The 14,085-nt window shown below is 43.1% G+C and overlaps 1 protein-coding gene across 3 annotated transcripts in view; it reads left to right on the plus strand.

Annotated features, from left to right (window-relative positions):
- The window catches only part of RREB1 (ras responsive element binding protein 1), a 180,792-nt gene that overhangs the window by 18,475 nt on the left and 148,232 nt on the right, over positions 1-14,085 (plus strand). The window contains exons 1-2 of one of the 3 annotated variants that reach the window (XM_060023694.1): positions 1,976-2,776; positions 9,033-9,099. The gene's annotated coding sequence lies outside the window, so the exon portion shown is untranslated. Of the gene's footprint in view, positions 1-1,975; positions 2,777-7,784; positions 9,100-14,085 lie in introns of those variants that run through there. The other 2 variants (XM_060023692.2, XM_060023693.2) reach the window with 2 other exon arrangements.

Genomic DNA, 14,085 nt, shown 5'->3' on the forward strand with positions numbered 1-14,085 from the left:
GAAAAATTAAAAAGAGAGGGGAAAAATAATTTAAAAAGAAAATATAAACGAATGAATGAATGAATGAGTGAATAAACAAGGAAACGAATCAAGGCTAAAGTAGAAACGTAAGCTAAAGGCTGGGGTGAGGTTGATACACAAAATAATGTCACGAAATCCAGCTCGTTTGCTAGATGTGGGCCTCAGAGCTGGCTTTGGTCAGCTTAGCACAAAGCAAATAGGGGAAATGATTAATAATGAGACTCACAGGGCCCTTGTGATATGAAAACAAACCAGTTGTACAGGAGAAACACGGTTTTTTCCTTGGCACCAAGACCTTCCTTCTGTGGGTCTTCCCAAAGAGCATTTGATGCAAAGTGGTGAGATGCCCTGTAATTGATCAAATCATCTGCTTTGTACTGCTGTGTCTTAGCCTCCGCCTCTCTGTATACAGGGGGCACAAAGCCAACACCTGATTTAATAGAAACAGTTTTATAAATGACCATAAACTGATGAAATTCTCTTCTCCAATTTCTTTCAATGATACAATGAAAATTAACACAGGCTGGTTCCATGTAACAGAGAAATCCACTGGCGAAGTTTCTGAACCTACCAAGCAGCAGTGTGGTTTAAGCTTGATGGGACAAGAAGAATTTTGGACCGTTCTTCTAAAGAAGGCTCTGAGGGGGAAGCGTGCTTTTTAGGATGTGCCTGGGAAAAAGGGACTAGGAGAAACTGAAGGGAAGGGGGCTTTCTCGGTGTGAGCTGCGATCCGAGAGCCAGTACAGGCCTGGGCCTGCAGGACTTGACTTTGGGGAGAGGAAAACTATGCTTCATTGAAAACATTATAGTTCCTCACCACTGAGGAGCAGGTTTGGGGGAAGGATAATGAGGTCAGTTTGGGAGAGGTCGGGTTTGCAGCACCCCTACCTGGGAAGTTTTTTTACACACACACAGACACACACACACACTCAAATATATATCCTTGTCATCACGTTAAGTAGACTATCTGTCAGATTCCAGCTGAATGACGGCATATACACAGAGGCAAATGATGAAAAATTGGGTTTAGTTTTGAAATTTGAAATTCAGATGTTTGTCAGATAAAACCACCCTTAATAGTAGCAACAAATAGTGTGTTTTCTTGCCGTCACTGGTAAAACAGTGGGTCTCAAAGTCTAGTTTGGAAGCTTAGGAATCCCTGATGTCCTCTCCATGGGTCCATGAGGTCAAACTATTTTTATAACAATAATAAGGTTGACTTTTTTCACTCTTTTTCTCTCTGGGCTTAGAGGATACGTGATGTGTGATATCACAACAGACCGCAGAGGGACTTCCCTGGTGGCGCAGTGGTTAAGACTCCACACTCCCAGTGCAGGGGGCCTGGGTTCTATCCCCGGTCAAGGAACTAGATCCCACACGCATGCCGCAACTAAGAGTTCGCATGCTGCAACTAAGGAGCCCGCCTGCCGCGACTAAGACCCAGTGCAACCAAATAAATAAATATTTAAAAAACCCAAAAAACAAAAATCAGACTGCAGAGAACCCCAGCACCTTCTAAATCCAGGCATTAAAAGAGATTTGCAAAAATGTAAAGCTATGTATTCTTCTCATTAAATTTTTTTTGGAACACGGTTATTTTTCATAAAAATACGCTATTTATACTGATGTGATGGGTTTATCATTATTTTAGATAATAAATTTACTTTATCCTCGGTTTTAATTTCTAATATGGAAAATACTGACAGCTGTAAAACTACGCAAACAAAAGCTCTTTGGGATCATCAATAATTTTAAGACCAAAAAGTTTGAGAACCCCTGTATTAGAAGGATTCTTACCATAGACTTTTTTTTTTTTTTTTTTACCGTGCCGTGCAGCATGCGGGATCTTAGTTTCCCAACCGGGGATCAAACCCGTGCCTCCTGCATTGGGAGCGCAGAGTCTTAAGCACTGGACCACCAGGGAAGTCCCTGCCATAGACTTTTGATACCAGGCACTAATAATGGTACACAAAGAGGTGTCTACCTCACTGCCTGGACACAAACCTGCAAGTAAATATACAGAGTTGTTCCAAACAGTGTTGGCATCTCCGCTTTATCGGCGTGTTCCTACCACAGAGATTTAGTTAGCACTGGGATTATGGCAATTAATAAACAAGGTCTCTACCCTCTTGGAACTGATTTATAATAAAAGTGTGTCGAGAAATCAGAATCGTTAAGGATTTGCAGCGTACCAGAGGTCAGTGTATACTGCAACTCTGGAACTGGTAGAAGGTGAACCTCTGAGGGAATGGATATCACTCCTCGCTGTGGGCAACGCCCTGTGCTGAGTGCTTGTGTGTTACTTAACTTTATCGCAGTCTTGGATGGTCCATATCATCGTATGTCTTTATGAGCGCAGACACTGAGACTCAGAGAGGTTAGATCATTTGTCTACGTTGTCAGTTGATAAGAGATAGAACCAGGGTTTGTGCATTTTTGTAGCACCTTTGCTTTAGGTAGTCTTTCTCTTTTAAGGAAGCAGTAGATTTGCCCTTTCTCTCTCCCCACGTCCACGTTGGAGGAAGGGCCTGTTGCCGTACTCTTGCAGCGCGTCTTGTGTGCCACGTTCTCGCACAGATGCGGAGAGTAGCGGTGAGGAAGCCTTCACATCCAGGTTGGGAGTCTTCCACTGTGGTAGCATCCAGGTGCATCGGGCTGACGTTATCTACGAAGGAGTTTCAGACAGTGTGGAACCTGTTTGACCGGCCGAGCCCACCCAGAGGGTACTAGACACCAATACAGTAACCACGGCAAGGTCTGTTTCCTTGTACCCTCTTTCTGCACAGCCAATTAAGATTTCAAATCACTTCCTTCTTTGCCAGGACAGATTATTGCCTAAGTGTCTCCTAGAGGTGACCTTTCTGGGCCTGTAAATGGTTTAACTTGGACCCTGGTAGGTGTGCTGGGCCGAATCTAGGGGGCACCTTTGGATTCAAAGCCAGTTTCGGCCACGTGGGTTTTCGTGGCAGCCGCCATGGTAGGTATGTCTGGTCCCAGAGGAGCTTCCTCTGAGCTATGTGATGTACCACCCCCCTCCCCCTTGTACCCTCCCAGAGAACCTTCTCCATCAACTGCCCGAAAGGCCTGTGACCTGTGGTCAGAGCCCAGCATAGTGACTGCTTGGTGTATCAGCCTCTCCGGAAAGCAGTCTAAAAACCTGTGCACGATTCTGGAATCTTTCAGACGCCTCAGGGACTGGAAATAAGTCTCTTCTAAATGGAGAGCACACTTGCACACATACCCACAAATAGTCTTCATTTCAGGATGGAATCAGGGCCTCTGCTGGCCAGATTTTTGAGTTGCATTTTAACTCCGCTCATGTCGCTGTATAATTTGAAACATCCATTGTCCATGCAGCCGACGAAGCCTGCAGAGGTAGCGGGTCGCGGCAGGCTGTGCGTGGGAAACAACATTGATCATCTGTCTGAATTCAAAACATGCATTTTGACCAGTTTCCTCTGGGTGGTTTCTTCTCTTGAAAAACGACTTGCTCTAGCTAGCTGGCCGGCGAAGCCCTCTCGCTGCGCGAGGGCTTCTCATATTCATTCCTCTCTTTCCCGGGGCTGCTCCTCCCAGCGTTGCCACGCCTCAAACGTCTCAGCCCCCACCTCTTGCCCAGCTTATCAGCCGTCCTTAACCTTTGTCCCGTCATCTTGGTGGGGCTGTGATGCACTCGTGGTGCAGCAGGAAAACAGTACCTCTGTGCTCAGAACAGTGGTCCTCCAACCCGCTGGTAACTCTTTCCACCGTGGTTTAAATCAGGGCCCATAGGACTTCCCTGGAGGTCCAGTGGTTAAACACTCCGCGCTTCCAACGCACGGGGTGTGGGTTCGATCCGTGGTCGGGGAACTAAGATCCCACATGCTGCGCAGTGCAGCCAAAAAATAAAAAATCTAAAAAAAGAAAAAGGAAGGAAGGAAGGAAGGAGAGAAAGAAGAAAGAGAGGAAGGAAGGAAGGAAAGAGAAAGAAATCAGGGCCCTTCCTCAGCTTTCTCGATGTCCTGGTTTGCCTTGGGGGAAAGAAGGAAGAGCCATTCCAGTTGGGTCTTTACAGCTGAGGGTGTTTTCAGTTGGCATCTCGGAAGGTGGTTTGCCAGCTTCTCCCTGGCAACACCTGGCATTTCATGGTGCTGTTACTTCCCATCCTTAAGGCAAGGCACGCACACAGGGCAAGTGGCCTTCAGCAGATCGGGGCAGTTCGGGGTTGTCTGAACACGGCGACTTTGATCTGTTGGTCTGTTTTAACTTCAGCCCCTTTAAAGAAAGTCCGAATCCTTATTTCAGGTAGAGCCAAGCCAGTCAGAGGGGCCCCACCGGTGTGATTTCAGGACCAGCCGTGATAAAGCGGGGACCTTAGGGGGTCCCCTAAGGGGAGATTCAAGCCCTGCTAACCCTCCCTTCAGCAAAATGGGGGCAGGTGTCTGACTCCGGGGTGGTGGCAAACGTTAGATGCGATCCTGTAGGCAAACCACGTGGCTCAAGGTGGAGTCAAGGCTGTCGGGACACGTTAACTGTGGTTTGTTTCCAGCTTCACGATCCAGACCTGTTTCCAGTGCAAGCTTTTGTAGCTCTGGAGCTCACTACTACAACCAGCATTAAAGCAGTAAAGCTAAGGAGAGCCTGTCTGGGGGGGTATCCTCAGCTGCTGGGGAAATGGAAGGGAAGAGAACAGAGGCAAGGACAAGCCATGCTTCCAGCAACTTGAGTCACGAGGAGAACTTTGAGAGGCTGGAGCCAGAGGGGAAGGCAGGGGAGGCTGGGGGGGACCTGCATGTGTTTGCACGCCCGCCTGTGACGGCTGAGGTGCTTTCTCCTCTTTCCCCGACGTCTTCTACCACTGGACAGGCCGCCCTCAGGCTGCTGAGCAGTCTGCATCCGGGCCCTACCTCTGGATGATGCAGCAGCTGCTGGTGGTGCCTGCACGGCCACGTGGCCTTGTCAAGCGCCTTCTGGCTGCTGTGAGCACCCGGGAGGGCTTTCAGATTTCAAGAAGTGAGAATACTCAGCTCTGGGAGCCGGTGGGGGGATGGGGCCTGAATTGCTGTCCCGGTTTCATGGAGCTTTGGACCTCCAGCCAGTCACTCTCTGACCCCAGTCTCCGCACATGCATGAGGATTGTGAGTTACGTGTGCACATGCATAGACCAGACCCTCCAGGCCCCGAGATCCTCCCCACGGGGACTGAATGCATTTGAAACCAGCTCTCCAGGCCTCCTTCTTGGAGGTCGTACCACCTGCCAGGATTAGCACCTGGGGAGCGGTCCCTAACTACCAGCGCCTCTCCAGCCCCCATGCAGCTTTGAGAAATTGTCATTTGGGGACCGTGTTCTACATACCCGTGACCAAGATTGCTGGAACGACTCAGCAGTTCCCAGCACAGCCCAGTGACCCCACTGCTTCCCGCGTAGCCCAGCCTTTCTCAGCCTCCACCTTGAACCTGCTTCTCTTCTGTGACACTGTCTGAGAGCTAGAAACTCATCAATGAATCTTTCATTTTCAGTGTGCTCTTCCTGAATGAGTCGTCACTTGGGTTTTTTTCTAACTTTGCTCTCTGATCTCGAGGGCCACATCTGACAGAATGCTTGTGTTTAAAAAAAGGAGGGATGTGGGCTTTTTTCCGCATCTTTCTCTGTTAATCAAACGAATCTGCTTTACCCTAAATGCCTTACACGGGACTCATTTAGAAGACAAGATGCTGTTCGTGAGAAAGTGAAAGTAGCTGGTAACCCTTTTTTTATATGTGAAAAAACGGACAAGCCATTTAAGCCTTTTTCCTCCTGGTAACTTAGAACAAAATCGACTTGAATTTTGGCCACTTTTGATTCTTCCCTCCTTGTGCCCAGGATAACGATGTCATAGGAGCTTTTAGGTACCACACTCCTGCTCAACTCTTTAGGTAAGAGGAATAATTGGCTTTCTCCTTGAAAGGAGGGCAGTACGGGCTGTGTCTGAGCTATTCTCTTGCAAATCCCCCTGGGTACTTAACGGTAAAGTCTGACTAGCTTCTAGTCTGCGACTCTTCTCGCTTTCCTTTGAACAAGGGCAGTGAGTTGCTCTTTTTCTGCCCAGCCCTCACGCTGAAAAAATCCAGTAGGTGGCCAAAGAGTCTTTGGAAGACTGAAGACAGAGCCGTTGGACCAGGTTTTAAAAAGAAAAGTGTGCTTGGAGCTTTGTCCAGAGAACAATGCAGGAGGAGCTGAATGGGACCGCGGCTGGGGGACAGGTGACTTAAATTAGGCAAGTTACAAATTGACATGTCTGACTATGGCTAAATGAAGTTCTCAAAATAATCCCCAAACCTGGCACTCGGAGGGCTGAAGCAAGTCCTCAGACCAGAGCTCTCGGCCAGCCTTGTTTCAGCCTCTAATTTATGATGTGGTGGCATCCTCTGCAGCCCCACCGGGAGCCCCTCCGGAAGGCTTGCTCTGCCAGACATGGACGGACTCTGCCAGCACCCAGGGAGCCCAACCCCGGGAGTCCCATGGGTTGAGAGCTTTGCCCTTTGTAAACGCCTTTCGTAAAAAATTCTGAGTTGCGGAGATGGCGATCAGGAAATTGCTCTGCAGTTTTATGGTGCCAGCACTCGGTTTCCTGTGGTTTCCCATGTGCCGCTTTGATTCGAGTCCTGCAAGGCCTGAGAAGCGAGTGTGACCCCCACCCTCTGTCACCTGTCCTGGGTCTGGCTCGCGTACGTCCCGTTTCCCCAGCCACAGGTGTGTGCCGTGTCCCGGGGGATGTTCTCAGGAGCGATCTGCATCTTAGAATAAAAGATTCACTGAAAGCGACCGACTGGTGCCTTTAGCATTTGTGCGGTGATCGTCTTTATAGATATAGTGGTAAAACAGACGTTACATATAATTTACTCTTTTAGCTGTTTTTTTTGTTTTTTGGGGTTTTTTTTTTGCGGTACGCGGGCCTCTCACTGTTGTGGCCTCTCCTGTTGCGGAGCACAGGCTCCGGACGCGCAGGCTCGGCGGCCATGGCTCACGGGCCCAGCCGCTCCGCAGCATGTGGGATCTTCCCGGACCGGGGCACGAACCCGCGTCCCCTGCATCGGCAGGCGGACTCTCAACCACTGTGCCACCAGGGAAGCCCCATTTTAGCTGTTTTTAAGTGTACAGTTCAGTGGCATTAAGTACATTCACACTGTTGTGCAACTCTCACCTCCATCCTCTCCAGAACTTTTTCATCTTCCCAAACAGAAACTCTGTCCCCATTAAACACTAACTCCCCATCCCCCTCCCTGGTAACCCCTGTTCTACTTTCTGGCTCTATGGATTTGTCATTGTAGGGACATCATGTAAGTAGAGTCATCCAGCATTTGTCCTTTTGTGACTGGCTTTTTTCACTCAGCATAATGTTTTCAGGGTTCACCTATGCTGTAGCCTGTGTCAGGACTTCATTCCTTTTTAAGACTGAATGACGTTGTACATACAGACCACATTTTGTTTATCCGTTCTTCATCTGTGAACACTTGGGTTGCTTCCACTTGCTGGCTGTTGTGAATAATGGATGTCCAAATATGTTTGAGATTCTGCTTTCAATTCTTTAGGGTATAGATGCAGAAGTGGAATTGCTGGATCATAGGGGTAATTCTATTTTTAAGTTTTTGAGGAACTGCCATACTGTTTTTCCATAGAGGCTCTTCTGTTTTGCATTCCCACCAGCAGTGCACAAGGGTTCCATTTTCTCCACACCCTTGCTGACTGTTGTTGTTTTATGGGGTTTTGGTACTAGGCCTCGTAATGGGTGTGGGGTGGTGTCCCATGGTGGTTTGGGACAGTGGTGGTTTTAGTATTGGTGTTTGGTGGCATGCAGAGCTGAACCCCCCCTGCTGTGTTTCTGTGCGATAGAACAGACTCTAGGAGAAGGCCCCTTCCCCGTCCCCGTTGCCTGGGGTCTAGATCTGAGCCCTTGCTCTGGTCTGCTCTAGCTAAGCCCTGCGGCTCTTTGGGCAACTGGAGATAAGAGACACGTGATCTGGGCCGCTCTTAGCTCCATCCTGGTGGAAGGAGGTCGTAGCACCTTGGGGTGGGTTGGGATTCCTTGAAGATCTTTCTTCCAAGCACATGGGCAGGACCAGAGGCACTTACTTTGATCAGTTTGCTGGGGGGTGTGCTTTCACTGGAAGGCAAACTCAACCACTGACACATTTTTTAGTTTTACAGAGATATCCTGCGCCTCCCACAGCTTTTGAAAAAGACGCTCACCTACCACAAAAGCATTAGTTTTCCAGGGTAAATGGAAAAAATACAAGACCTGTTTATTGCAGGTTTATGTTTCCAGTGGAATGATGGCTTTTTAGATGATTTTGAAAATTGTGGCTCCGATCCCAGATTTCTGGTTTTATAAAATGCTTTGAGATTCTGTAATATGAGGAGATAACACATAAAGTTCATATGGGTAAGAATAAGTCTAATTAAGTTAGTACAATAATAAAGTAAGGCAATTACATAAAATTTGGGAAATAGAAAAAATATAACCCATTCACATCACTCTAACATTATTTCTTTATCATTTTGGTACATTTCTTTGCAGTCTTTTTTACTTACTTAAAGAAAAAACATGATTGTAATAATATGTACATAAAGTGTATAGATAAAGCTTTCCAAAAGGTTTTGCCCAGTTTGCTGATGCCATTAGCAATTCAGCATGTGAAACGTCTACTCATTTCACTATATCCTGGTGGACTTTGGGCATTTTTCCCCCCTAGTTTAATAGAAAAAAAAATGTTTAACTACTTACCTTAATTTATGTTTCTTTTGTAAAAAGCAAATGATGTTTTTCCTGGTTTGTTTTTTGCTTTTTTAATTTGACATAGAGAAGGTTCATATTTCTATGTGGTCAAGTTATCTATGGTCTTTTTTTTTTTAATGTCCCTTTTATTTCTAATTTTATATTTGTCTATTCCTTATTTGCATTCGAGTTTTAAAACTTCTTCCCCCTCCAGTGGTATGATACGTTTTTTTCTCTCTGGGAGTATGACCAATTTTGTTTTTATTTTATTTTTAGGTTTTAAAACGACATCCCTCTTTAACTAGTTAACCCACAAGGAATTTATTTGGGTGTATGGTTTGAGGTAAGAATTTACCTTGATATTTTCCCCCATATTGCTAACCAAGTATTCCAACAATTGTTACTGAATTACTCTGAATAATTCTGTCCTTCTCTGATGATTACTGGTGCTTCCTGTATCATAAACTGACTTTTAATAAGTGTATCAGACAGATCTATTCCTAGTTTATCTACTCTATTCTGTTAATTACTTTTTTCTTGCACAGTCCCCATGCTTTAATTATAGACTGATAATTGTTTAAATATCTAATACGCCTCCTTCCTGTAGTTGTATAGCAAAATTTTCTTTACTCTTCTCATCAGTTTGTTTCTTTTAGGCTCACATGGGAACTGTTTTGTTATGTTTCTTTGTATAAAATGTTCTATCCAGTTGGGGTTTTGATCAGAATTGCAGTTAACATATAAATTAATTTAGAATATACATTTTAAAAATAAAATTTTAGCCTTCCTACCTAAATCTTGCTTCATCTCTCTTTACTTTTTGTTATATCTATGTCTAGGTGGGTTTTTTTTGTTTTTATTGATTACACACAAACTTTGTTGAATTTGTTGATTTGTGAATGGGGTTTTTTTAATTGTACTTTTTCTTTTAATTGTACTTTTTGATGGTTATTGCTTTCACATAGGAAGTGTGTGTGTGTGTGTGTGTGTGTGTGTGTGTGTACTTGCATATGTTATAGCTATTCACTTACAGAGCAAAACAATAACATATCGAAGAGAACACAGTCGTTGGAGTGTTTGGAATGGATCAGACTTGGTTTGAATCCCAGCTCTACTACTTACTAGATGCTTGACTCTTCAATATAGCACTGCAGTGTTGATCATATAGGATTTCAATAATGATAGCTACTTTGATTAGATTTCTCTTGAATATAGTTTTCCATTTATTTCTTTGGGTTTTCTATTTACACAATGATATCTACAATTAATGATAATGTGAACTTTTTCTTTCCAGTATTTAAATCTCTTAATCTGTTTCATGTCTTATTGCATTGGCCAGAAAAACTTGCTAAACAATACTAAATAATTTTTTTTCTGTCCTGGAGATTTTTGTTCTTATTTTTAAAGAAGTTCCTCTAGCTTCTCATTATGAAGTATAATTTCCCTGTGAAATATATTAGTTGGCTGTGGTTTGAAATGGATAATACTCTTTATATGTTGGAGAAGTATATTTCAGTTCTTACTGTTTAAGTGTTTTTAAGTTAAAAATCAGTTATCTTGGGGACCACCATCGTGTCCAGTGGTTAAGCCTCCACGCTTCCAATGCAAGGGGCACAGTTTCGATCCCTGGTCGGGGAACTAAGATCCCACATGTTGCATGGCGCAGCCAAGAAAATATATATTTTTTTAAAAAATATATATACTGGTTATCTTGGAAGATTCATACAATTTGAACAACTTTATTTACAAATTACAATATTAATATTACCTAAGAGGAAAGATAGAAATTAAGGGTCAGTCCTATCTTGAACATACAGGTTATTATTTCCTGTAAAAATACCTGTCTCTGTATGAGGTATTTATGAGTCCTCTTATGGATTTGAATACTGAAGAGCAGTTAACCTTCTTGGGGATGGGGTGGGGTCGGGGAGGGCATCTACCCTTTAGTGGCCTAACCACCAGTTTCTTCATATATAGAAATCTGTACCTTGCTTTTATATCTGGTTGGGGTTCCGCAGGAACCTTTTAATCTTTGATTCCTACTTTGAATTCCCATGTATACCAAAACTTGGAACATAACAAGTTTTAAGTAGAAATCATATTTAAACTTTGTAATCTTAAACTAGGTATTCTTCTGGTTCAGGTTTATTGGTGTTTTAATAATAATTGTTTTCCTGATGTAAAAGTAATATATATTCATTCTGAAAAATTTGAAAAATGTGGACAACCACAAAAACAAAACTTAAAAATAACACATACCGCTTTATAATTTTTTCACTTACTGTATTTTGAACATTTTCCAACCTTAAGTAAACTTACACTTCATGATTGCTAATGGTAGCCTGTTATTCTATCATATGACTATTTTACCATTTATGTACTAAAGCCCTATTAGTAGACATTTAGCTTGTTTCCAGTTTTTCATGATGGCAAGTGATCTAATAACAACCACCTTTATACAAATATCTTTGTATATATCTCTTTAGAAAAGCTTCTAGAGTTCTTTTTTTTTTTAATTGGAAGTGGATTGGCTGGCTGAAAGAAGTACACATTTTCAAGGATGTAAATTTTCAAATTTCTGTTCAAAATAATTGAAACACTATCATTGCCACAACAGTGTATATCTGTTTTCCTCAGCTTTGCCCAAATTAGATGTTGAAATTTTAAAATATTTTTTGCCAATATGATAGGGGAAAAAAATCTTAACCGCAATCTTTGATTGGCGTTTCTTTCATTACTACAGATGCTGGACATTAAAATGTGTTTATTAAGTATTTATACGTTTGCTTTTGTGAATTGCTTTTTCATATCCTTTGTCCATTTTGCAGTTGAGATGCTCTTTTTGTATTGACTTGTAAGAGTCGGTAGAGCATAAAAATTAAGAGGAAAAGCATGAAACTCAGAAAGAGGTCTACATTCATGTCTCTGTTCTGACGCTTATTAGCTCTGAGACCCGGGCTGTGTTACTTCTTAGCCACTCACTGTCTCCACTTCTCTATTTTAAAAGTGGAACTAACTGTATCTCCCTTATAGGATTATGATGAGATATTGTGTGCAAAGCTAACACATCTTATACACCTACTAAAGTGTAGCTTTTGTTATACTGTTATACTGAGGCTCCTTACCAGCTCTGCCTGTAAATATGCTTTTCTCCTAGTTTGTCATTTCCCTTTCAATTTAGCCTGCAGATTTTTTTTAATGTATTTAAATCTAAAATTGTTATGCAAATGGAAATGTGCATCTTTTCCTTTATGGTTTCGTCCTTTGCCCTAAAAACCCTTCAAACCTGCCCCCACCCCACCCCCACCCGGCCAGAGACCAGGTAAATATTTACATATTTTTCTTCTGATTCTTCTATCCTTTTCCATTTTACATTCAATTCTTTAATCTATTTGGAATAGGTTTTAGCCTTTGGTGTAAAGTTAGTGTGAAGTTGGTATTTGGTGTGAATTTTTTTCCCTTTCAGTTGTTCCAGTTCTGTTGACTCATCTATCCTTTTCCCCTTGCTGATTTGAAGTACCACCTTTATCATACAGCAAATACTTCTAGGTTTCCTGTTTGATTCCATTGACCGGTCTAGCATTGCATTGGCACTATGGCATAGGATGGAACATACGTACATTATGTATATTCTAGCTGTATTGCATGCTTAGTATCTACATGTACTTATCTCATCTCCCTCCTATTTTTTTTTTTTCCCCCAAAACTGAAAGTTTGTTTCTCTGTGCAACTCTAGACTTACAGCCTGATCAGGACATAAATTTTCCTGTCATCCTATAGAGTGCGATAGAAAGAACTTGGGCTATAGACTCAGAGGACTTGGATTCCAAACCTTGCTCCACCCACTAGCTGTTTAAGTCGGGCATATTATGTACTCTCTCTGTGCCTTGGGTTCTCTACTGAAGGAATCATGGGAAAATCAGCTCTTATCCCAAATTAATCTGAAATAATAGGACCAACTTGACCAATCAGAGAGTCACATCACTCAGGTCTATCTATTTCTACAAAATAGAAATAGATTGTTTTAATGACTGCATTGTTTTAATGACTGCAGAAAGTTTCTAACTCAGTATTTTGGTTATAACAATTTTGTCTTATCTGTTGTCATCATAATATAATTTCAGTAACACTAAACAGCTTTATAAGTACTTTTATGTATATATGTGCTCACATATGTAAATCCAGCTATATAAACATACTCATATTGATAAGTGGATGATTGTCATGGAGCAGTCAAGAAATAGTGAACTTGACGTGGACTATTCTGTTTTTTTTTTAATAAAAGATTACATAGGGAACTTGATGTAACCTTAACAGTTTTATTGGATTAAGATGTACGTGTTTGCTGCAGCATGTAAATATTAAGCATCAAAATTTTAAAATATACAATAAGAGCCACAGTTTACTGCATACATAACATGGGCCAGATGCCTTTTTGTTTTTTTTGTTTGTTTGTTTGTTTTTTTGCTGTACGCGGGCCTCTCACTGCTGTGGCCTCTCCCGTTGCGGAGCACAGGCTCCGGACGCGCAGGCTCAGCGGCCATGGCTCACGGGCCCAGCCGCTCCGCGGCATGTGGGATCCTCCCGGACCGGGGCACGAACCCGCGTCCCCTGCATCGGCAGGCGGACTCCCAACCACTGCACCACCAGGGAAGCCCGGCCAGATGCCTTTTTGAATGCTTCATGCATATCATCTCTTTCGATCCTCATTATTACATCCGTTTTAAAGTTGAAGGAACTGAAGTTCTCCAGAGTTAGACAACTGTACTTGTGACAGCTGGTCAGTGACGGTGCCGGGATGGTACCCAGGGCTGTCTCACAGCCCAGTCCATGCTCCTTACACTGTAATGGGCCACTTCCAAGTATATTTGCAGTCCTTGTTTTGCTTTGTAAAGTCCAATTTCTGAGAAATTGGAGAAAAAAGAAAGTAGTTGAAGCCTGAAACTTTGGTTTCAGTTTAGGAATAAAACATGCTCTGATACACAGTGGAGTTGGCTGTAAGGCACAGGAAACATGAAGAACTCATACAACTATAGTGTAAAGATAAATCGTGGGGAAGAGGAACGGATCTGACGTGGAGAGAGCTCACATTTTAAAATTTGAATTACCTAGATCGTCTGTCACATTCTGTGGATGGTTGCTTCAGATCCTTGACTCTGATAGAGACGTTAAAGATAGGGACATTAAAACATAACAACCCTTTAGCCTGTAAGACCCACTGGGGCAGGGAACCTGTGAGCTTTATTGTACTCAGAGCCTGGAACATCATCAGTGCAACCAGTCGCTGGTTGAGTGAATGAGTAATGCATGTCAGGTTTCTTTAGTAACG

This window comes from Delphinus delphis, chromosome 10 (genome assembly GCF_949987515.2).
Source record: "Delphinus delphis chromosome 10, mDelDel1.2, whole genome shotgun sequence".
Taxonomy (NCBI): Eukaryota; Metazoa; Chordata; class Mammalia; order Artiodactyla; family Delphinidae; genus Delphinus; species Delphinus delphis.